This window comes from Lygodium microphyllum, chromosome 6 (assembly GCF_053477565.2).
Source record: "Lygodium microphyllum isolate KBCC chromosome 6, Lygodium_microphyllum_v1.1.10, whole genome shotgun sequence".
In the NCBI taxonomy this organism is placed as follows: Eukaryota; Viridiplantae; Streptophyta; class Polypodiopsida; order Schizaeales; family Lygodiaceae; genus Lygodium; species Lygodium microphyllum.
In genome coordinates, this window is record NC_141140.1 from 149,889,501 (window position 1) to 149,914,863 (window position 25,363).

Sequence of the window (25,363 nt, forward strand, 5' to 3'; positions counted from 1 at the left end):
TGGCAGGTGTGCCTTAGGCACTGGAATAGGTCGGAGGTTCCATGGAATATGAGGAATAGTAAAGATCACCATAGGGGCAAAAATATCTGGATTCACACATCCAATCTCATGCGAGAAAAAAGCAAACCCCCTTCCATGTCGCTCAAGCATATCCTGAAAACATTGCTTCTCTGTGGGTAGCAAGAAATCACCATTTCCAATTTTTAATTCAGCAAGAGTCTCTGCTGAAAATTTATGGCCTATATGCTCTGGATTCCTCAAAATTGGTTGTTTGGCAGCCCTCTCTATTTGCTGATCACTGTCCAAGTGGAAGCAGTACACCTTCTTATCCACAGTCTTGTATTTCGTGTCAACCTTGGCTTCATTATGATCCTCTACATTACTCAAATCATGCTGTAAATTAGCAATTCTGCCCTCTGGTGGCTAAATATCCTCAACCCTCTGCTCTATGGACCGCATAGGAACAACCCTAAACTCGGGATGCTGAAATATTTCAGTAGTAAACTCAGTTGGCTGAAAGTTTTCAGCCCTCTGTGTCTTTGTAGGTTGATCATAATCAGCCAAAAACTCTGTTTGCTGAATTTCTTCAGCACTCAACACTTTTTCCTGAGTCACCTCAGTCTTTGACTCTATCTGTAACACAAAATCTGAAATTTCATGAAACATGTCCAGGGACTGCACTGATACATTACTGTGACAACTCTGCATATCAGTTTTCAACATATTTTCCATCTCTATCATCGTATCTGCACAAACCATACTATCATACATCCCATCTATATGCTCATCATCCTCTAAAATACCTACATTTCTCAAATCTTTCTCCTTTCTGCATATGTACTGCCTGGAAGCTCTAGGCAACTTAGAAATTTTCTGATAACTCATCAAACTATTTGCTGAAATTCCAACAAAATTGGAGGAGAAAACACTGCTGCTGCCAGGAGGCGAGAACTCCAATCTCCTCTACTATGTACCACCGTCGTCTCGCGGGACAGCGGTACCTAGTGAAAACGCGAATCCCTCATAGTGGGCAAAGGTGCATCTCGAAGAGTATCCCTGTTTCTAGCATGATTTACACACACAGTCATAAACTGGACTGCTCTCATACCATCTTTACTGCGAATTCGTGCATAAGCAGATCCATCATCCATTACTTTCGTTTCCATGTGCATCTCTGTGATGAATGGCTATCCAAGGATTATGGGGTAAGAGCATGAATCCTGCACAAAGAAATGGAAATCCTCCTCAACATTTCCAATAGAAATCTTGACACTGGGACAGGCAGCATACAAATCACCTGCAGTATTGTTGGCGGCTCTCATACGCCACCCATGCTCTGTATCCATAGGCCATCTATTACTTTCATAAACTCCATGAACTATGAGATTAATCTCTCAACCATGATCCACCAAAGCAACATAAGGCACATGTATCTCTCCAAATTTTACCATTGTTTCTGTAGTTGCCCTAGCCCAATGACTCCGCGAAAAATGACTATGCGGTACCAATATAGGCTCATCAGCTTCAGCATAATGCATAGGTTGAACCCTCTTCTCTGTCTGTGGAAAAATAGAAGCATTTTCAACCATAACCTCATCCTCATCCTCATCCAACTCCCCAATCAAAACTCCCTATGTATCAGTAGTAGGCAATGTATGTCTTTTTCTCTTCAAGACTTCTTGGAACTGATCTTGAAACTCTCTTTTCGAGATGCCCAAAACCTCAGAAATAGTAAAAGTCACCTCACTGCCAAGTATCTTGTCATTAAAGATTTTCTTCATGTCCGTAGATGTCTCAATATCTGACATCAATCTAAACCCTGGCTGCTTTCTCTCTCTAGGCTCTTGCCTCTTTTCTTTCTTCTGAGCATCTTCCATCTGTCGTTCTGGCCCTGGTCTCATAGAAGACGGCCCTGCAGTAGGTGGAGTAACAAACTCACCCCCTCTAGTATTTTTAGCTACATTTGGATTCTCTTCATCTTTCTTAAGCTCTCCTCAACAAGTACATCTGCTCCCTGAGACTTAGCCAAGTAGGCATAAATAGTGTACCTGTCAATAGGCGAATCCCAACCTATCTCAGATCTGATGCTAGAACCTACACTAGTCAAAACAGTCTGCTGAATTTTCCCTTTGTTTGTTGTCTCTTTAGTATAGGTCCATAATGCTGATTGATTCTCTGATCCTTTCTCAATCTGGACTCCATATGCAATAGAAGCATCTCCTCTAGCTATCACATAAGAAGTACGCGTAGCCATATCATCTACTAATTTCTTCATTCCGCCTTTCCCAAAATTCGTAGCAAGCGGAGCTCCTATTTCATTCAATCAGATCTTGCCATCTTGTCCCCAAAATACCAAATTCTTCCTCCTTGCATCTTGAAAAGATTCGCAATCCCTGCAATGCTGATGGTCCGTACTATCACACCAAATACATCTTCGATCTCTCCTAGGTACAGTAGGAGTACTCCTAGTTGCAGTAGGAGCACTAGAAGAAATAGTAGGCGCAGTCGAAGCAAACTGCTCTTTCAATTTCCCCACCAATTTTGCTTTAACTGACTCCAGTGTCAAATTCGTTATGCCTTTGATTATGTCATCAAGAGAGGAAGGAACCGACGGAGTGGATGATTTTGGAGCAGAAGGAGCCAGCATCGGGCTTGGAACAGGAGGAGTAAAAACAGTAGGCACTGGCATAGGCCAAGTAATTGGCTGAGGAAGAGAAGAAATAACAGGGGTAGAAGCAAACATAGGAGCAAAAGACGGCGTCGGTGTCATGGATCCATTCTGTAGATGGATCTTCCGTATCTGCCTCTTGGTCAAAGTCGAGACTGCATCCTGGGCATCTTTCCAATCTATTTTAAGACACATAGGCTTCGTGCAATCCTCAAGAAGCTCTATTAATTCTTCCTGAAGAGCAGGATCTGCAGCTTGCAAGAAAAGCTCAACTTTCTCAACATCCAATGCTCTTTGTTCAATGGCATCAAGCTGACTATACCTCTCTTCAAATTCTCGTATCAATTCTGAAGTAGCTAGACCTTTGTTTGGCACATAGACACACTCTCAGAATGACCCCCGTGTAGCCATCCCAATGTCCTCAAGAAAATACTCCTCTTTTAGGGCCTTCTTAAAATCTTTCCAATGCGAATTTGAAGGAAAAGATCAGTCACTTTTATCCTCAAGGCGGGTGTGACAAGGCGAAGAAAATATTTACTCATAAGTCCTATTGATAGTACTCCAAAAAATCCCATCTTGATCTCATACGTCTTCAAATAATCCGATACATTATGGCCATCAAATAGCTTCTTTTCATTCTCAACTGCTTCAATCACCTTAGTCGCGCTGATTGCATTCTCTTGCTCCGAATATAGTTGCCTTTGCTGAGACAACTGTTTTTGATGCAACTGTTGCTGCTGCTGCATATACAATTGTGTCTGCTGATTTGGAAGCTGCAAATACATAGACATATTCTGAAAAATTTTCTTTAAATCATCCATAGAATTACTTGAAGAAGAAGTCGATGATGAAGCTGAAGTAGAGGACAAAGCAGGAATCGTAGAAGAGGCTGAAACTGATGCTGAAGTATCTCCCATCCTGAAATTTAAATGCGATGCTTTCACGTCAGGTTCACCAAAGATGTCGAAGGGTTTTCGAAAGAAAAGTCGCGACCACAGAGGACCTTGACTAATTCTAAGATAGAAGATTAATCATACAAATAAGCAAGATGAGAGGATTTGTGAGCAGCAATAGATCTGCCAAGCTCCCAACGAGACCTCGTCTATGCAGTGATGAAAGGATCGAAAGCAAGCTTTCAACTGAGCATAGAATCCATCCTTCAACATAGGTACCTACAGTATAAATCTGGTTATCAACTACAAATAGAAATTTCAGCGTTGTCCTTTTAGCAGCATCAACCAAATGATGGATCCATGGACCCACAGTCTTGACAATAAACCCACAGGGAAATGCAAATAACTGATCTTGTCAAAGAAAGAGTCTCTGAATCTTATGAGAAATGATGCAATCCTCCAAACAGTTTACAATTCTGTGCCGTTTAGTATCTGCATATGAGAATATCTTGGTATTAGCAGAATCCTAAGAAGTTGGTCTTCTTTGAGATAAGCGACGATTAGGTTGTTTCTATAACCACGACAAGTGTACTTGTTTATGATTACATATAGCAGAGAAGCTCCACGGCATATTTTCCCTTCCGAGTTGTTGTGATCTGTCCAATCTGTAACCTGCCTTTTTGGTTCAATGAGATAATATCTCCTGTTTTGACCATATGGCCACTTTTGGTGACTTCCTTTCAATTTACATGGACATCCCCAACACTGATCATGTCAACCAGCTTAGACCGGGATATCTTGAAACCAGCACTTGCTAGTGCATCCACTCTAAGAGACGCTTCAACAAATTTTATGATCTAAACCATTTTGCTACCTCTCACCTGGGAGGTTGAATTTGGAGATCTGCCAATGGAACCACTTTACAAATAACTGGAGTTCTACGAACCTGAGTAATAAAAGAAACAAGGTAATTGGCTAGATCAGGAACAATAATCACTTGTGCACCAACGTCACCCTGGACAAGAATGTCACCAGTTTTTTTTCGAGAGATTCTAGTATTTAGAATAGCACCAAGAAAATCGCTATGTGCAGCTTGATCGAACATAAAATCTCCTACTATGCTAAGTGCAGCAACTGCACCAGGGTATCTCGAGCCATCATTCTCAATGTTGGAAGTAATTCTCTCCTTGCTCCCCAAAGAAAGTCGGCAACATTCTGCCTGAGGATAGCCACCTATTCAAGAACTCGAGCTACTGCTTCCACGTGGGCTTGGTCCACCCTGGCGAGAAGATCCTTTTGCATAGTAGCCGCCAAGCACAGCTCTGAGAACACGAACCCAATCCCCTTTCATCGCTATTGAGCTCATATGCAAAAACCTGTTTTGCAGTACCTTATGTAGCAATTCCCTCATCACACCCTGACTGCTCCATCATCTGCCTTCAAAGGTTCAGGCTGAACATTCTTTGTAGAGATGAAGCCCTTGGTCTTTCTGAGAATGTCCACATGAGACTCCGCTTCATCACTGCCGTGATCAATGATCCTCGAATAGACCCCTTCTCCTGCCTCTTTGTATTCTTACTTCTTCTTCCCTTTTAAATTCCTCAACAGTAGTCACACTAAGGAACATCCTCTCAAGCAATTCACAATGGTGCAAGTAAGGTAAAGTGAACCTCCTTATGAAAAATAGAGCTGACCCTGAAGGCATTGTAGAACCATGATCATCAAATGTTTTCCTTTGCTCCAACTCTTCCAACTGCTTTAGATCCTCAAAAGCATCAGACATAGACTGCATGCTCTCACTGTTAATCCAATCAACAGCCTTCTTCGCAAATAATAGGATCATATGACTTTACTTTCTCCCCTAAATTCGATCACACCCAAAACATCTGTAGCTTGATCACTCCCTTCAACAGTAAACCAAAAGCAGGTTGAAAACCTCCTCCCCACTTCTTCGATGGCAGACTCCCCGATCATAGAAAGCTGTTTCTTTTTTTCTCCCTCCCTTTGCTTTTTTCTTTCCCTCTTTGTTATATCTACTTTGGCATCATCCTTCTCCCTGAGAATTTGGCGTGGTTCCTTGAGCTTTCTTTTCAGATCTTGAGAACAGAGATCCCAAAATATCCAATAGCACATGATATTCTACTTTCCATAAAATTTTTGCTTTTTGATCAGACTCTCTCTTCCAGAAAAAACCTAACAAAATGGACAATCAGATACTTCAACAAGTCACTGATCTCTGATTCTTTTACATAAACAACACTTCTTCCTAAAGTTGATGATACTTTTTCCAACTCTCTGACTTCATTACTATTTTCAGCCCATCATGTAAATGGTTGACATCCTGTGAAATGTGGCATTTCAAAGAGTACACTCTCTCTTTTTCTGTTTCTTGCTCTCCACTCTCAGCACAAGCAATCTTGCTGGTTAATTCAATGCTGAAGAGCTCCTTGACAACTGATGAAGATAACCTACCATCATTCATAGGCTGCAAATGCTGAGACAAAGTGTAAAGCAATTGTGTCCAGCATTCTTCAGCATCCTGTTGCATGTATGCACCAGTGTTTGACTGATGTGCAAATTGTGGATACTTTCCTCTCACAACCGTTCAAAACCAAATAGGAGCTACAACCCTATGACTTGTATCAAGTTCATTAAATAATTCACGGGTAGCAAGTGTTAAAAGATGAGATGAAGGATCCAGTTCATTGGCACCTCCCCCAGAATATTTCTGCAAGGCATCCTTCAGTTCAGGAACAGCATGCAAACATTGTACAGTAGAGTTCATATAGCAAGTGTTCCCCAAGTTAAGCAGCCCTGCTGTATGACCCTTAACTTCTTGCACAACAGTATCACCACCTTTGCTATGATCTGCCCATGCAGAACAAGATGCAAACACAACGACTAAGTATGTACAAAGTAACAAATGTCACACACACAACTTTTTGGTGGATTTCACACCTCGGATGCGCAGCAGTATGACGACGAATAGAATAGAGTCCTTTCATAATATAGGTGTAATGATCCAGGAGACTGTATATATTCCTCACTTAATCGATTTTCCCAAGATATCACACTAACCTATAGCAAAGGGGAATCTTACATGCTCTCAATGTTGGTTTTCACCTAGACATACAATTACAATGCATCTAGGAATTTATCTTCTGATACCATATTTAGACTGCATGTATAAAGTGTATGGCACTCCATGCTCAAACAACTTAACAGAAAAGTAGCCAACGTTGTCATGCCACTACGTGGACACAATGAGAAAAACTCAAGAGTGCATCATCATCTGGCTTTCTTATTGATCTAGAGAGTCAATGCCATATTAGTTATTAGTGTCAGCGTCTATAGTATAGATAGTTTCAAAATATGAGATTTTTGGACAAGTTTAGCATAGTTTTGATATTTTGGATATTATTTCTTGTAAATATCCGAAAAAGATATAGAAAACTTCTAGAATAGGGTGGAAAACAAAAAGTAAGTTGTTTTTTCAACCATATTTGGAGATTTCATGAAAAAAGAAGGATTGGAAAAATCGCACGGGTCACAATCACAATTTAGAGATAGTAAAAAACACTTAGAACTGGGAGAAGAAGAAGGAGCGATCTGGAAGAATTCAGACTAGGTGTCCTAGGGTTTTACCCCCCTTTTGGAGCCAATGGAACCATTAGATCTACGGTCGGATCAGTAGAGAAGAAGTTAGTATTTGATGCACATTTTTTTATCTACAAAGGAGCTCCAGGAGATCTAATTCTTGGAGATTGCTTCTGAGTAGTTCCAGACAAGGAATTTTAGGTTCTATCAATACATAGTGCTTTGATTCATTGTGCTTTGTCTTTATCTTGTTTACCTCTTGTCTATTCTTTTTCTTCTCTTTATCTCCTATTCTCTACTTCCTTCTATCTCTGATCCCCGGTGGATACGACCTTTTGACTAAAACCCCTTCGACAATATGAAGTGCACAAACAATCTTTACTAGCATCATGATGTGTTGCTAAGGAATAACACCAGGCTAACTTTGCTATTGAACCTCTTAAAACTTATATGAACCACATTCTATATGCTAAGATATACAAAGAAATCAGCAACTTAATCAAACATCTTTCCATTTCAGCCACACACCCCCTCTTGTTTATATTTAGATTATTTGCACTAATGTAGGGAGATTTCACAATAAATTTTCATAAACATGAGCCCTAAAACACACACTTTAACATATAAATAAATGTAAATTGAGGCAAACCCTCATGCTTCATGTTTATTATACAATCACAAACATTCTTTTAATTTTCCATGATTTTTATGCACAAAAATAACTTTTTTTTGGTTTTCTCCCTTTATTTGACTATTCGTCGTTGAATTTTCCCATTTATTTCAATATAATTTACTAAATTTTTTGAGTTTTCTGATTTGTATGACTTATGTGAAGTGTAATCCATCAGTATATTCATTCTCATGCCATGCGAACATCGTTTGATTCCCAAAACCCATGAACAATCCCATTTTCCATTAAATCTTGTGTTTCTAGTTTTGTAATTTTATTATTTTTAATATTCAAAAGGAAAAATGAATGGATTTCTAGAATTCCAAACATCAATAAATATATTTCAATCATTTAAAATCATCTTTCCATCATATGCACTAATGATTCATCATAAATATTGCTTATTAAAAAATCCACATATTACATCTCATATTTTGAGAAAATAAAGCGTTGATGCAATTTCCTAGCCGTCGTTGACACATCCAAAATACCCGATCTACATGCCATTATGCTTTTGAACCATCTTCCATCACAGTGATTCATCAAATCGGCTCTCTCTCTCTCTCTCTCTCTCTCTCTCTCTCTCTCTCTCTCTCTCTCTCTCTCTCTCTCTCTCTCTCATAAACAAACATATGACCAAGGAACAAAGAGGAGAGACAAAGACTAAATTTTGATATTGCTAGTTACTACACCATTCTTTGTGCAATCTGAGGTGATTGATGGGGCAAAAAATTGGAGCAAGTCCAGCCCAAGAGGATGATCTCAACATGCATAAAAAATCAAAATTTTTGGGAGAGAAGGAGGCACCAAAAAAAATGTGCCCTCCCATCTCATTTGCATTTTGTGTTTTGTGGTCTTTAATCAAGGTTAGTTTTAACCTCTCACTTATCTAGTTCAATTATTTTCTTTTCACACTTGCTCATAAGTAGTTTCAACTCAGTTGGAGGGGCAAACAGCCTTGAAATCTTGATCTGATTATGTGAGCGGCTTTTTGGCATCAAAATCTATCAGGTTGGCCTCCATCACATGCTTTCTAGCTTTCAGATCTAGTAGCTACTTCATAATGCTAAACCTTGTGGTCATTAAATGGGGGGTCAAATGGACTCCGATCAACGAACGAACACTTGCATTGGATTCTTGGCACATTGAAATACATTTAGGAAAACTCCAGCCCCTTGATTTGTAACCATTTTCATTTTGCACCAAAAATGCCTCTATTATAGGTCTCTAGATAATTTTGCACTTAAATATCATCTTTAAAATCCGCTCTTATTTGTGCTTAAGAACAAAAACTTGGCATAATTAGTATAAAATTTTAAGAAAAGTAATTAATATTTTCATTATTCATGGATGCTCCAATATTGCTACCTAGGTTTATTACATCAAGTAGTAGAAATATTTTATGTATGGCATATAGGGAAGTAGACCCTTTCTATGAAATTGGAGCAAATGACTCTTGAAATTCAAATCCTTCAGCCTATGAAAATCCCTATGCAACTAATCTGGATTTGTACTTTTCTAAGCTGCCATTAGTCTTGTACTTTACCTTCCAGACCCACTTGGTGCCAATAATCTTTCTCTTTTACTGGCCGATCTACTATCTCCTAAGTGTCATTCTTCATGATTCTATCATACTCAGCTTGCATAGCTACTCTCCATGCTAGATCGGTAAGTGCTTCTTCCAAGATTGCTGGCTCCTTTACTTATTTCATAATCTCAGCCCATCAAGGCCATATTGACCATGTGAGCAGAAGCCTTTCTTTTCTCCTCTATTCTCAAAGATCTCCTTTGTCCATCTACCTTTTGAGAGCGGAGTTTTGAGCCCGGGATGTGCCTAAAATTTGCCAAAAAATCTGAAATTTAGGGGAAAAATATTTAACATCGAAGGCGGCGGTTGCAGCTAGGATGATTTTAAGCACCAAGTGAAAGACGTCTTTTAAAAGGCGCCCAAGCGACACTTGCAGATTTTTGATAATTTTTTCGACTGCCGTGCGGGATGCCAGGAGCTGCCAGTCAGTGCGGGATGTCAAGATGGACGTGTAGGATTTTTTAGAGGTTGAAATGAAGCCCGGATGAGGAAGAGGCCACAAAATGGGCAAGATACGAAAGGTTGGACAAACCTTGGACCAAATGGGGGGTGCCCTTTGGGGACTTTAACCCCCTTCCCCCCCACCTGTTGAGATATCGAGCTCCACTCATGATATGCTAGGGTGACCGTTGTGCATTTATGTCACCGACTTGTCAGTTGTAGACGCGGTTGGTACACTGCCCATAACACCATATTCGGGAATATGGGAATTTCCCAGAAGTTTGGGACACGTGGTCAAATCTTTGGATTTGTTATAACTTGAACACTATAGCTCCAAATCAAACGCTCTATAGTTCAATAGATTCCATTTTTCAAGTGCTTTCCAATGATAGGTACATCATACCATTTTGAGAAACTTATGGACATGTTATCCAGGTGCCACCTTTTTAGTCTTCAAAAAATGGGAATTGAGAGATTCCCAAACTCACTAATATTGTGTTCCATGAATAATAGCTAGATGACAGCTATCCTTATCTACTCTAGTTCGTGGCTCAGTTAGTATGCCACCTTAGTTAGTTGAGTTTGGTTTGAGACCCATATATAGGGTTCTTCTATTTCTATGTACGAGAGTTCTTTTTGGCTTACACAACTAAGAAGAGGAAAACTGTTTTTAGCCTCCACCCTTGTGTGTATTCCCCCATTCTGCAAGCAAGAAAGCTACAAGTGAGACTCCTTCATTCTCTCCCACAATCTTGACACCCCCCCCAATTTTATGGGAAAAAAAATGTGAAGAAGAAGGAGATGACGGCAGCACGCAGGCGGTGCAAATTTCGCTTCCCCCATGGATCTTGGATTTGCAGGCTAAGAGTACCCCATGAAACCGAAATTGGGCCTTAACTTCTCCCTCTTGGCTGATGATATCGCCGGTCTTCACGTGAAATATGGCTGTCTGGATGAAGAGAATAGATTCTAGTCTTTCTCTCTCCTCCCTCTCTCTCCCCTCTGCTAGCTGTTCATGTGTACCATCTTGAAGGAGGAATCGGGGAGGGAGAATGAAGGAAATGGTGATGAAGATTGATGGAGATGCTAAAGATTGAAGTACAACATTGGATTGAGAGAAATGGAGGCTCCATCTGCTGGTTATGCAGTCATTCAAGGCATCTCGGGTTACGTAAAAACACGGTATGATCATTTTTATGAAGAAAATGAAGGATTTTTTATAGTTTATGATGATAATTATGTTCTTATTGGATAAAAATTTATTTGTGTGCTGTTTGCATCATGAGTAATTGCTGTTTATAAGAAAATCTTGATTTTTCAATGATTTACATGCTTTATTTTATTCTCGTAAACCCAAAAAATTTGGATTTTTAGTGGTAAAATGGTAGTTTTTCCGTTTCGGGTGGGTAAAAGATGTTCCCATGGGGGAATATGGAAGATAAATTGAATGTTAGTATGCTAAAGTGATTGGAACAAGAAAAACCAGAAAATAGTATATTTTATTGCCAAATAAATTAAGAAAATGGGGAAAATAAGGAAAAAAATAAAAATACGTCTTGGAAAAATAAGGAAAAATATAATGATTATTTGTGGATGTATGGTAGTGGCAAAGCATGGGGTTTAGCCTCAGTTTTCCCTATCTCCTTGTCAAATTTGTGATTTATTGCTTTTTCTACATCAAAACATGACAAAATGAACCTCTACACCTATGCAACGAAAGCAATACCTAAACGTAGGGGGTTGGGATGTTTGAATGGCGTGATTTTCGTGCTGATTGTTGTTGATTTTATGATGTATACCATGACATAGAGTCCGTGGTATTTTAATTAAGAGGATAGAAGCACGAGTGTTATCTCGGTGCTATCCTTGCACATCGCCGCAACGCGTTAGGGAATAAGCGATTAAAAGCCTGGTTGTGCACAAGCACGTGTCTAATTTGAAAATTATGTTTGCACTTTAGGATCATTCACTTTGCATGTGCATGTAGACCATGGTGTTAGAATAAGAAAGATTGGATGCATAGCACCTATTTTCAATGACAATGACCCACGCTTGAGTGTGGAAAGGCATCCTAAGCCGTAGGATAGACGTTTGTTTCTTGGGGAGGACGTATGGTATCTTCTGGAAACTTTTGAAATGAAAGAGTGGAGTTTGTTTGTTTGTTCTATATGTTGAGCAGCGCATCAAGAGGCCAATCCCTACGATGTAGGAGAGCTGCATGGGGCCGTGGTGATTCCACCGAGAGGTTGCCTCCCATGTATGTGATTATTGTGGTATTTATTGCTAATGTGTATGGGTTCTCCCTTTGTGGAGTTTATAGAAAGGGAAACATTGAACTATAAAACGATAAACGCATAGATTAGGCTTTAGGACAGTTCGTCCTTTAGCAGTAGATAGACATTCCTGGCCCGCGAGGCCGTGAGGGTGTGTTTGTCTGTTATGAGCATGAGGTCCAGCTAGTGCCATAGCCAATGTCGGCCCATTTTAGGTCCCATTAGTAGTGCGTCTGCCGGGAGCCGCCAACAAGTGGTGGTTCTCAAATCTAGGGTTTTTAGGGACCAAAAAGTTGGTTTATGTCCTCTGACAAGGACCGTCAAGCCGAAATACAAAAAGCAAAATGTGCTGAGAGGGCTAGACGGCGGTTGGAGATCGTAAGTCGCTATTCTCCTCAAAGGAGTAGCCCGATACGCATAAGAGGTAGTGGTCTTAGTAACCCAACTACTGCACATAGTCCTTTAGGTGCAGAAGGAAGTGCAAGTTCTTCCTCTCTTCCACCAAGTCAACCCACTTCAAGTGGGGGTGTGATTCCATCAGTTCAAACTCCTATTGTCAATCCGATTGTCTTCATGGCACAACCCATTGCAATTCCTGTAGGGACACCGGATCTACCAGCCTTAGGAGTTCCTTTGCCCATTTTTAATGGGTTAGCTGAAGAAGATGCGGAGTTTCACATTTGTGAGTTCCAAAGATTAATGTTTAATTACTGCATCCAAGATGAGGGACATCTTATGATGTTTTTTAACATGACATTAAAAGGAAGGGCTACAGTATGGTACCATAGCATAGAGACTGGAACCATCACCACAATTGACCAATTTTATGCAGCTTTCCGAGGAGAATATGCCCCTGAAAGAGGTGGCCAATACTGGTTGCGTGTTTTCAATGTAACACGCCAAGACTCCCATGAGAATGTGAAAGCCTATGCTAAGAAGCTTAAGGAAGTGTTTCGTAAGTTACAAACTTACATTTCTATTCCGCCGGTTGTCCAATTGCAATACTTCTTGCATGGATTGGATTTTAATATTCAGGTACAATTGAGCAGTGTGGCTTTGGCTGATATAGACACCACCATCGTGAGGGCAGAAGGAGTAGAGTCACGATTACAAACGGCCTACTCCTCTCGAATAAATCTTAATGCGGGTTTAGTAACTGGAGGCAATCTACCATTGATGAATGGAAGTCAAGGGATGCCTATGAATAACCCTAATGGGAGAGGAAGCATGGTTCAAAATGTACCTTTGCTGCCAGCTACTCTCAGTGTGACTATGCCTATGGCTAGTCAGTTGGCTCCACCAAATGTTGGAGGCCAAGTTTTGAACCCTAATATTGTTCCTGTGAGTCAACAACCAATGCCCAATCAAATTGTTAGGCCCATGGAATGGTGGATGGAGCTTGGAGATGGAGGAGGCTTGATAATGCTTGAGCTAGCATGTAGAATCCTGAAGCTACCAGTGTGCGCGAGAGAGAAGGCAACTCATATCGGCATTAAGGTAATCTCACTATACTCCTACGATCAACGGCACGTCGGCTAGGTGAGAGATAGCCATTAGAGCTCGCTTGGAATGCTTGAAACAATAAGCGGTCCATGGGTCTTGGCGATTGAGCGTGAGCTCCCACAAGACTCTAAAAACTTTTATAAAAGAGCGCCAGGCTCCCTCCTATGCCACTTGTAAAAGAATAGACCTGTATAGGCTTAGGGCATGAAGCAAGAAGAGGGAATTAGAAAAAGGGACCTTGCCACAATGGCTGGTCATGTAAAATGGGATGGGCGCCCATGGGGGTTTTAGGGTTTGTATATATAAAGTTCAAAAAGTGAATGGAAGCTCATTCTTTTGGTGTGTGGCTAACAAGAGCTCTTCTCTTCTTCTTCTTCTTCTTCTTTTTCTTCTTCTTCTTCTTCTTCTTCTTCTTCTTCTTCTTCTTGCTTGCTTGTGTGTGCTCTTGAGAGAGGGAATGTGAGGACGAGAGAGAGTGAGTGTGTTGGAGTGAGGGACTAAGAGGGTGAAGCTCTTCACCATCTCCTCTTCTCTTCTCTTCTCTTCTCTTATCTTCTCTTCTCTTCTCTTCTCTTCTCTTCTCTTCTCTTGTGCCCACGGCTATGGTGGATGGAGCTTGGAGATGGAGGAGGCTTGGGAATGCTTGAGCTAGCATCTAGAATCCTGGAGCTACCGATGTGCGCGAGAGAGAAGGCAACTCATATCGGCATTAAGGTAAGCTCACTACACTCATAGGATCAACGGCGCGTTAGCTAGGTGTGAGATAGCCATCAGAGCTCGCTTGGAATGCTTGAAAAAATAAGCGATTTGTGGGTCTTGGCGGTTGAGCAAAAGCTCCCACATTTTGGTTCCGTTGCCGGGACCAACAGATTCAAGCTTGAGCGCTTGCACGCCTCATATCAAGCATTGAAGTAAGGGATTCATCCCCGAAACGGAGCTTGAGATAGGTAGGAAGTTTGGGTGCTTTGATCTTCAAAACAAGTAAGTATTTTGGGTTAGTTAGTTTGTTTGATGATTGGAAAATAGGGAGAAATCATTTCAGTTTGTTGCTTTAGATTCTTGTTGCATTTAGTATCGGATAGGATTAGGAAATCGAATCAGGAAAGGATAGGGTTTACTATTGCAAAACAGGGTATAAATCATGCAAAAAATGGAAAAAAGCTTGCTTGGGATACTTAATGTCGGCAAGTGAGTGATTGGGAGCATCAAAACCTTACCCAGGAGGGGGTTTAAGAGCTAAGAGGCCAAGGGAGAGCTCATTTGCAACCATTGCAGTGAGAGAGAGAGAGAGAGAGAGAGAGAGAGAGCCCCCGTAAAGATTTGATTCGATCTCATCATCAGAGAGCCTAGTGCTCACCTCAGGTATACCAATCACTTCCCTTGGTACCTTAGTTAGGATCTGGAAGTTTATGCTTGGAGTGATTGCCTAAATCACAAGATTCAATCAAAATCGTCGTCGTGTAGCATTCCTCACGTCACATTCGACCCATCTGAGTGGTTGTGTTTAGGTCCAGTCCCAGACTCGACCCCCTCAGCCCCTGTCATTTGGTCGGCTCGACCCGGAAACCCTAATCGGCCCTTGACCCAGAGTCCACTCGGTCCCATTTACTAGTTCGGCCATCGGCCCCTTGAGCAACTCAGCCCTCAGCCCAAGATCTGACTCGGTCCTCGGCCCAAGACCTGACTCGGCCTGTCCAAGTGTGACGGCACTCGGCTCTTGGCCCGCAAAAAGTTCTGTCCTCGGACCAATGTGATTCGGCCCATCCGAGTCACCCACTCGGCCCTTGCAATTTGGACCAATTGGACCGAGTGTGAAATTGTCTCAAATTTTCAGATATTTGACCTGACCTGGCTAGAGCTCAGGAGTGCAAACTGTCACAAGTCCTCTTGACGCTCAGAACTTGATTTTGGCACATGGAATAGACAAAATTGTAAGGCGCAGCCGTGAGTGGGCTGTCGCAAGACCTAGAGACCTAGAGGCAACCCGCTGAGCCATAAAATCCTGATTGGACCCAAAAAAAAAAACGAGCAAGGCAACGTAATATAAAAAACCCTAAACCCCGTCAAGATGGCCAGAGAATTGATCGAAAAATCCTATGAGGACCAAAACAAAGCGAGGGTGCGTAAGACACTTAGAGACTGTTTGCCGCACTCACCTTGAATTTCTGCACTTGAAGTGCACTTAAGGAAAACTAAAAGCCTGATTGAGCATAGGTGCACTAGAAAGAACACACACACTGAGTGGAGAAGAATTGAGGAATGTATTTAAATAAGTCAAGGAACTCACTTAGATAAGCCACTCAAGGAACCCACCAATAGGAGAGAACTCACAGACGGAGACACGCGAAGTAGGACCAAGCAAGCGGCGCCAACGAAGTGGATCTGACAAACCTACTCAACTTGATCAATAGCTTGGTGAAGCATGAGAACTCGACTATGGCAGAAGAAGGCTGAGACCGCAGGTCTAACGAGGAACTCGACTTAGGTGTCTTCCTAGAGGCTATTCAGCAACAACTGGTCAGCAACTACGATGCACACACCCGGTATGAGCACCGCGGTAGGACAACAGATGCTATCATTGCAAACTTAGAAGAAGAGTGAAAGCTAGCCCACAAAGCATTGCAAAGCATAGTTGAATACAATAGAGACTAAAAGACCAGGAGCCAGAGGCAAAGCACGGAGTTGCGAGAGGTGTAGCGAGTGCTAAACTTAGCTGATAGAAACTGAACGGATCATGAGAGAGCCCTAGAAGGAGGCCTAACGCTTAGCGAGCTTCTCATGAAGTAGCTACTAGACAACACCCTAGCAGAGAGAGCCCTAGAAGGAGGCCTAATGCTTACCGAGCTTCTCATGAAGTGGCTGCTAGAAAACACCGTAGCAGAGCAGAGTGCCGCAGCATTGGCAACATCACTGCTGGTAGGATTAGGAGCAACCCAAGGCTCTAAGAGCCAGTCTAAAATCCCAATAGTCGCAAAGCAGCTCGACAAGTACCAACCTCATGACGATCCATACAGCTTTGTAGAGCAGTTCGAGCAAGTTTGCGAAGCCAATATCCTCAACAACCTGACTCAACACTCTCAAGCGTTTGGGCTCTGCTTAGGTGACAAGGGAAAGACTTGGTATACAAGCTTAGATGCCGTAGAGTGAGCAAATTTCAATAGCCTCAAGAATCTCTTCGTCAAGAGATTTGCCGAGCCTGGATACTACGACAATCTGCTAGTCCGACTGATGAATGTCAAGCAGAAAGAGAAGGAGGACATTCGCAATTGCGTAACCCACGTGAGGAGTCTCTTCAAGAGAATCCCTATAGATGAACGACCGACGGAAAGAGCAGTTTCAACTGTATTCATCAGTGGAATTCAAAACGAGGAACTGTATAAGGCCTTGGCAGCCAAGTCGAGCTTGTAGCGAGATGCGCTAGTTAGGGTTTTTGAGGAAGCCATCAGAGTTGATGATCAGCTGAAAGAGCGGACCTCTAGGAGCTCCAACTTAGAAGAAGACAACTCGTGAAGTTCAGAAAGAGTGTCAGCCTCTAGTGAATGACCAGCCCCATCATCCCAAGATAAGGGGAAAGCCACTGAGACGAACTAAGAGTTGGCTGATGTCAAGATGGAGATAGCCAAGCTGCAAGACATGTGGAGATGACCAACACGCCCACACGTCCAATGTGTGTACTGTGGCGAAAACCATTCCCCGATCGAGTGTCAAGACCCTCGGTCGAGACCTTGCACTAACTGCACAGGCTCGGTCACAACATTGTGCATTGCAGATTACCCAGAATACTTCCTTACTCCCAACCATATGGTCAGCCTTACCTAGCAAATAGGCCGCAACCACTCTTTGGAAGGGGAGCCCCATTGGCCCTTCCTACGCCTAACGACATTAAGCCAGCTATCCCTAGGGTGGACATAAACCCTACATGCATATCTAGACCGCGTGGTCCCTATGTGACCCATCCATTGAGTGACGCTCCAATCCACTACGTGGAAGAGAAAAATGAGAAAGATGCTTACTTATACCCTTATGTCTCTCACAACGATGAGGGCAATGCAATCCTTATGGATTATCGACAAGCACCGGTAATGGCATTTTGGAGAGGACGAGGTAGAGGTCTAGGAGGGTAGACACAGGATCCAATCATCTATTGGACTTGTGGTCACCCAAGTCATGTCTCATCACGTTGCCCCGAGAGGGAGTAGCAGAATAGAGACAAAGCTGACCTAAGGTGTGTTGAGTGCGGAATCACCCATCTCTTTGTTGATTGCCCAAAGTAGAAACCTTCTTCAAGTTCAGCCAATGTACCATATGTCCCATTGGGGCTGTTTGGTGTCAAGAACCTTGATGTGGAGGCCACACCTATCCCATTGCGGGTCATGACCCATGCCCAGACGAAGCAGGCCAGCATATCACTATTAGGACCCAGTAACCTCGATGTAGCCTCGATAGGGAAAAAGAGCCGCAGGCGGAGGAAGAAGCGGTCAAAAGCTAAGATCGCACTGAAAATTGAGAGTGCTACGACTTTGCCTATTGGAAAGAAGATTAGGATGTAGAGGCAGAAACTTCAACCCCCAAGACGGTTGAAAAGGGAAGTGCCAAGGTAGGGGAATACCCGCATCCAAAGTGCCAACTTGAGGCCATAGAGAAAGTGAAGGATTGAACTCCATATTCGGGATTTTGGGAATTTCCCATCAATATGGGAAAACCAAATCAAAATGGATTTCATGAATTTTGGGAATTTCATTAATTTGGAACTTGGTGCAATTAAACATATTACTACTTATGGTTGTTTCCAAGAGATTGAAAAAAACTCAAAAAGGTGGTGTTAATAAACACCTTAGTTTTAATATCCTTGAAATATTCAAGGAAAATCTTCAGTCGATGGATTCATGTAGACTTTCTTTAGCCTTCAATACAACCTTTGGGGGAATTTTGATTTTTTTGGGAGATTTTGTACCTTTCTTCATCCAAGAGAAGACAATGCTATCTATTGTTTCCCATCGTTCAGGATCTTTTTTGTTGCACATCCAATATTTATCCCAACAATTAAAATACACCTCTGCATCTGTAGCATTCTGACGACTACAAACTGGTGCCCAAGATTGTATACGTACCTTGTTGAAGTTTTTGGAATGTCTATTTGTATCGACCTCAGTTTGTGCAACACCAAGCCATATTGGATATATTGGATCTGAAGGTCTAACAAGCACAAAGTCATCTTTCTTAACATCAAGCATTGGTTCAAATGCATGTTTGGGTCGTTTGCTCAGAGGACCACAATAGTGATCATTCAACTCTTCCAATCCAATGAAGTCATCTGCATTATCTACATCTATATTGGTTACATCACTTTGTGTTCTTGGCCAAAAATCTATGAAAAATAAATCTTCTTGGACATTTGGAGTTTGAAGAGCGTAGATCATATGTTTCCAATAATCAATCACTGGTGTTATAAACTTTGTGAACTCTGCTTCAGGTCCTTGTACATTTGACCATCTTTCCCAATACTTCAGATAATCTTTAACTCCACTTACTACTTCTTGATGATCCTTAACATACTCAAACATGGGCAGCAACATTGGAACACCCTTTGGAAGAGTAGGCTTTCCTGCACGGTCTCTCTTCCATAATTCAATGCCACCTTCTCTTGGTAACCAATCTGGGGACTTTGGATGCATCTTGTATTGCATGACAGGTGTATCTCCTTGCATATAAAACCGAAATTGAAGAGGTTTTGAGTGACCAACAAGTGTATCTTTCGAATCACACAAGTATCCCTCAATGTATCTCTTAAATTCGGGCACATGTGTCAATAAGAAAGGTGTAGGACTAGTCATCTGGCATGATTGAAAATGTTATATAAGATGAGGAAAAGTGAAGGTCATGCTCGTCCTTAGCTTCTCTGAAAATTTGCTAAACATTGCATCAATGTCTTCATGTGTATGACCCACCATGAGAAACCCAAGCTAGATCATCTTGAATGTTCCTCGTGCAACAAGCAATGATAGATATGCAAAGAGATAGCGATTTTTGTTTTCTGACCCACAATTATCAAGTTGTAGAAGTAAGTTCTCTGGCAATCGTTGTCGTAGAGTTTGTGTAAGAGCTGCTAAACACAGGGTTCAAGATTCAACAAGGAAAGAGGCTAACAAGAAGAACTCAAATTTTTGATGTCAAAGTTTACTATATTGCTTGTCATAATCATAGAGTTACAACAAAGAAACTGAGCAAACCCATGTTCTTTATATGCTGTCATGAACAGTTTTGGTATTTCAACAAGTGATCCTCTCCTTGGTAACCAAAGATCCTTATATTTTATTTCATTTTCCACTCTTCTTTAGGTTTTAATACAGTTTAGGGTGATCTGTAAGCAAGCTGGACAGAATGGTTCTCCTTCTACAAGCTCTGATTCATCCTCATCAACAACTGCTGCCTTTAACCACAATACATTTGAACAGAATTAGAGATAGATTCCACATGATTCAGTAGAACATAGCACAACCGGTTCTTCAAAAACAATAAGTGGTCAAAAGCAGCAGCTATTTCCTGATTGTATTTGTCTAAATCCTTCAGCTATGTGTTGGAGAAGAAATTCAGAATTTTTCTTCAGTCCAGGAAAGCTGCCATCTTTGAGCATCCCGTTGTTTGTTGACCATGAGCATCATGCACTTGTGAGCTCCATTGAGCCTTTCTCTATCTTCTTTGTGTGTTGGACAGCATTGCATGAATTAATAACTGGGTAAGTCTATGATAGTATGGTGCCTATTAGCCTTTGCAATTTGCAATCTTAGCAGAATGAAGCTGTGTCTTCTTTGAGCTCAGTGATGTAATCCAACAATTAGGAACGACACTTCAATGTATTAGCAGAATACTTTGTTGCCACTATGCAGTCTGCTCCTTTCCAAAGTTGAAGCTTAGCTCACTTCAGTCGCCACCTGCTTGTAAATAATCCCAAACACTATCCTATCTTCTCACTGGCGTGATCTAGCCAATCCATGATCACAGCAAGCTTAAACGTTTGATAGTGGCTGTGCGCTTCTTGAGTAGTACAGCTTTGGTAGCTGTCGACTAGACAAACTGCAAGTCCTTCATCTCTCTAGCATTCAACATGATCAATTGGAACCTGAGTTGAAGTTCATCATCCGTGCCACACATGCGTGTCGTATGCTACCAGCCTGTCTATCTTGCTCTCTCCAAAGCCTTCTCAAGTCAGATTGTAAAGTCTTATCATGTGATAAATTCATCTTATCAGCCACGAGCTCTTCGTGACAAGACTGTCGTCCTGATGCTGTTGAGGCTGCTGCAATAGAGACGTCGAGACACCCCTTACAGCAGCGCCCACCATCGCCATAGCCAGGAAGAGCTACTGTCGCCTCTGTCCATTGCTTTGTCTGAGCGCTTGAAGGTGTCCTCTGCCAATTGAGTCAGAAATCAGTGAGGCTTTCCATTGGCATCAACACCAGGGGGTATAAAATCGATTGATTGCCCCTCTCAGTATTTCACTAGACCTGCGTGAATCGTAATGATTCATGACCAAAGCAATGCCGTCCTCCAGAGAGAAGCTATGTACAGAACCTGCTATTGTGAGAAACAGACTGCCGCCATTATTTGCCACTATTCGATTCGGGAGCTTTTTGTATCTTTCTTCACTATTCTTCTCATCATTCCTTCGATTTCTGACCCGACAGCTTCCTCCATGGCGTCAGTTCTCCCCTCCCTCCCTATTCGAATTCTCTCCCATCCGTTTTTGCCGCCACCACTCGATAATCTTAGACAAATCTAAGATTAGCTTTTTCTATTCTTTCCCCTTTTCTTTCTCTGTAACGCTGCAGAAAAAAAACCAAGGGATCCCCCAAACATTTGGTATTACCAAAGCATCCTTTAAACTCACTCCATAAAGTGATGTTCCTATGCCACATCCAAGGATCCCACCAGCAAACTACCCCAGAATATACCAACAAACATCAAGCCAAGGGAACTTCCCTATACTTGCAAATCCCAGCAATAAGTGCATTCCAAGAGTCTTCATCTCGACAAGGGAACCCGTTCAGCACTCCTTAAGCTCTGCCCATTACACATGATATTCTTGAATTTACACCTTTGTCTTCATAGCTTAAATGTCAGCTTCTATAAAACTTCCTTTGATTCCACGGTATCCTGCACTTTTCTTCGAGTTCATCATTAAAATTATCAGCTGGATAATGTCCTTTGGCATCATTTTTTCATATTTTTCTAATACACGCACATCATGCATCCAAACAAAATCATGCGCATGCACTAAGGGAATATATACATTGGATGCAGATTATTAAAATGCATCACACAAACAATGAATCACACGTGGAAATTAACACAAATGCACAACAAAAGAAATGGAGGTGTATACGACTCGGATGCGCAGCAACACGACATCCACCCCCTCTAAACTTGCGCATCCTCCGGATGTGCCAACTAACCAGGATCATTCAACTCCACAAACAGGTCAAGTCCATCTTCTGATTCTAGTAGACCTGTTTCTCCATCGGCTTCATCATCTATGTCTTATGTCTCTTCTGCTTGTCTTTCTCCTATCTGCTCTTCTTCTGTCAATGCTTCAAGTGCATATTATTCATCTTCTCTTCTCTTGAAAATCTTGACTCGTTTTCCAGCAATAGGCACCCTCAATATTGTTCCATCTAACTCAGCCAGCTCATAAGTACCATTGTCAAAAACCTTTTTCACTTCATACGGTCCAAACCATCTTTGAACCATTTTTCTCATGCTACTATGCTGATTTTCTAGACTACTGTCATAGACTAGAACCCAATCTCCTTCTTTTATGGCTCTAGGCCTCAAGCGATGCCTTAAATCAAACCTGTCCTTATTTCTGAGACGGGCTGCCTTCAAACGGTCAACGGCTAGCTGCACATCTTCTGTCCTTCTCTCTAGTTGACGAATCCGAAGGGCTAACAGCTCTTCCCTTGATAAATTCTCATGCCACGGAAGAACACTCCAAGTGAGAGCACAAATTTCAGTAGGCATGACAGGTTTTTGCCCATACATCAACTCCGCAGGCATGTATCCAGTAGTCACACTATGTGTAGAGCGATCAGCCCACAATGCAAAAGGTAGTAATCTCAGCCAATCTCCAATCCGACCTCTACAAGCTTTTGCCAATGCTTTAACCATTGGCGGATGTCCTCTTTCACTTTTGCCATTTCCCTCTGGATTATAGGCAGTAGTAAGAGCCAATTTAATCCCAAGCCGTGAGAAGAATTCTCTAGCTTCATCAGCATCTAGCTCTCTACGATCAGCTGTAATCTTGCCTATACATCCATACCTGCAAAATATTTCTTCCAACAAGAATTTACATACTGTAGTGGTGGTCTTCGACCGCAACGGTCTACCTTCAACATAGTTTGTAAGATCCTCCCTAGCCAAGACAAGATATCTCATCTGCCAAAGTCCCACTGGCAAAGTAACCAAGTCTACCACCCACTTGTAATGCATACATAGTGGATAAGTCGGATGCAGCTCATCACGATGTCGCACTAAAGAGTAAAGCTAGCAGTCCCTGCAAGTCTCCACAAAGTGAGAAACATCTTTATACATCCCTTTCCACCAGTATCTTTCTTTGATTTTCTCATAGGTAGCCCACACACCTCTATGTCCAGCCCATGAGCTCTCATGAAACTCTCGCATAATCTGTATTTGCATCGCTACATCACAAACTACTCTCAAGGGCAAGCCTCCTCTCTTTCTTGGATGCTTCCAAAGAAAACCATCTTTCAAGAAATACCCATAAGCCTTCCTTCTGATTTTCTTGAATTCATCATCTGTCCAATCAGCTCTTCGAGTCAATGAACTTAGATATTGTCCAATTTGCAGCCATTCATCAACATAAAGTTCTTCAATAAAGGCTTCAACAGTAGATACATGACAATCATGAATAAGGACAGCAGCAGCAAACTCTGTCTCATCATCTTCTGCAAGCATTGACTCCTCATCCTCATATCTTGCTCTAGAAAGCATGTCAGCAACTGGATTATCTTTCCCTGCTATGTGTCGAAATTCTGGATTCAATGATTTGATATAGGCAATCCACCGAAGCATCGCTATATCTGGAGTCGAGCAACTAGTAATCATGCCAAGCAAAGGCAAACAATCTGTTTCCACAATAACTGAAGCTCCAATAAAATATCCTTTGTCACACTTCAGTGCAATGACTACTCCCCACAATTCTCTTTTAATCTGCGGATATCTCCTTTGTCGCTCATTAAGAACTTTAGCTCCAAAGCGGATTGCATACCTATTTCCATCAGCATCATCCTGTCCCACAGCCCAACCTATGCCAATAGGGCTAGTATCAACTGTCAACATGATCGGCCGTCCACATTGATAATCCGCCTTGCGTAGAGTAGGAGCTGATTGCAACAGCTTCTTGAGCTTACGCATGGCTTTTGAATGCTTTTCATCCCAATGAAATTTCTGCCCCTTTCGAAGCAGCTGATAGAGAACATCTGCAATATGAGAAAAGTGAGGAATCCAAATCATGTAAAATACACAAGCTCCCACAAATCTCCGCACCTCTGAAGTAGTCGAACAATACTCTGCAATCCTGTTTATGGCATCCACCTTTGCAGGAGAAGGCTTTCTGCCATAATATCCAACCATATGCCCAACTATGATGACTTCATTAACACCAAAGACAGATTTTAGCCCTGAAAGTGTCAAATTTACCTCCTCTAATCGTGTCAAAATTTGTTCACAAGCAATCAAGTGATCAGCCACAAACTGTCTACATCCACGCAAATCAAGACTTTCATTCTTTTCTTCTTCTGCACAACCCTTAATAGGCACATCATCTAGAAAAGGCATGGTAAACTGCGGAATATAGTCTCGAAGAACTCTATGCATAGCATTCATCATATGAGCAATTGAGTTTGTAGCACCTTGAGGCAAGGTACACATCCTCACAAGACCAATAGGTGTCCGCATAGTAGTAATATCCCTGCTTTCCAAGGCAAGCTGAAACTGATCATAACCTGAATACAAGTCTCCTAGAGAATAGATGGCTCGTCCTGCAAAAGCCTCAGCAAATTCATCCACAATTGGACCTGTACCCACATTCCTGATTGTCACTTTGTTCACGGGCTGCATATCCTGAATAAATCTCAAAGTACCATTCTTCTTTGGTACAGTAAACCACCTGTTAGAATAAGGTGCAGAAGAGGGTTCCAAAATCCCCATTTTAATCTTCTCATTCAGCAACTCTATCAGCTTTGGCAAGTGTGCTTTAGGCACATGTATAGGACGTATATTCCATGGTACATGAGGAACAGTGAAGATGACCATAGGTGCAACCAATTCGGGACTAATGCAGCCAATTTCATGTGGAAAGAAAGCAAATGCCTTACCATGACGTCCAAGCATCTCTCTAAAACTTTCTTTTTCCACTGGAAGCAAAAAATCATCATTTCCAATCTTCAATTCTGCAAGAGTTTCAGCTGTAAACTTATGTCCAATATTTGCAGGATCCCTCAACATAGGCTGCTTCATAGCTTTTTCAATCTGTTCATCACTATCAGAAGGAAGCGGGCCTGCAACCGGCTTAACCTTCTTATCAACTGTTTTATATTTTGTGTCAACCTTGGCATCATTCAAGCACTCTTTCCTTTGCTGCAATTTCTGCAAATTTTTAGCATCTTTCAACTCTGTTGGCTGAAAAATTTCAGCCTTTAGCTCTATGGACTG

At 41.8% G+C, this 25,363-nt stretch overlaps 2 pseudogenes; both read right to left on the bottom strand.

Annotated features, from left to right (window-relative positions):
- Positions 1-4,163: 4,163 nt before the first annotated feature.
- On the bottom strand, positions 4,164-5,353 carry LOC148035283 (uncharacterized; annotated as a pseudogene).
- Positions 5,354-5,400: 47 nt separating this feature from the next.
- On the bottom strand, positions 5,401-21,328 carry LOC148035284 (ubiquitin carboxyl-terminal hydrolase 6 pseudogene; annotated as a pseudogene).
- Positions 21,329-25,363: the final 4,035 nt, after the last annotated feature.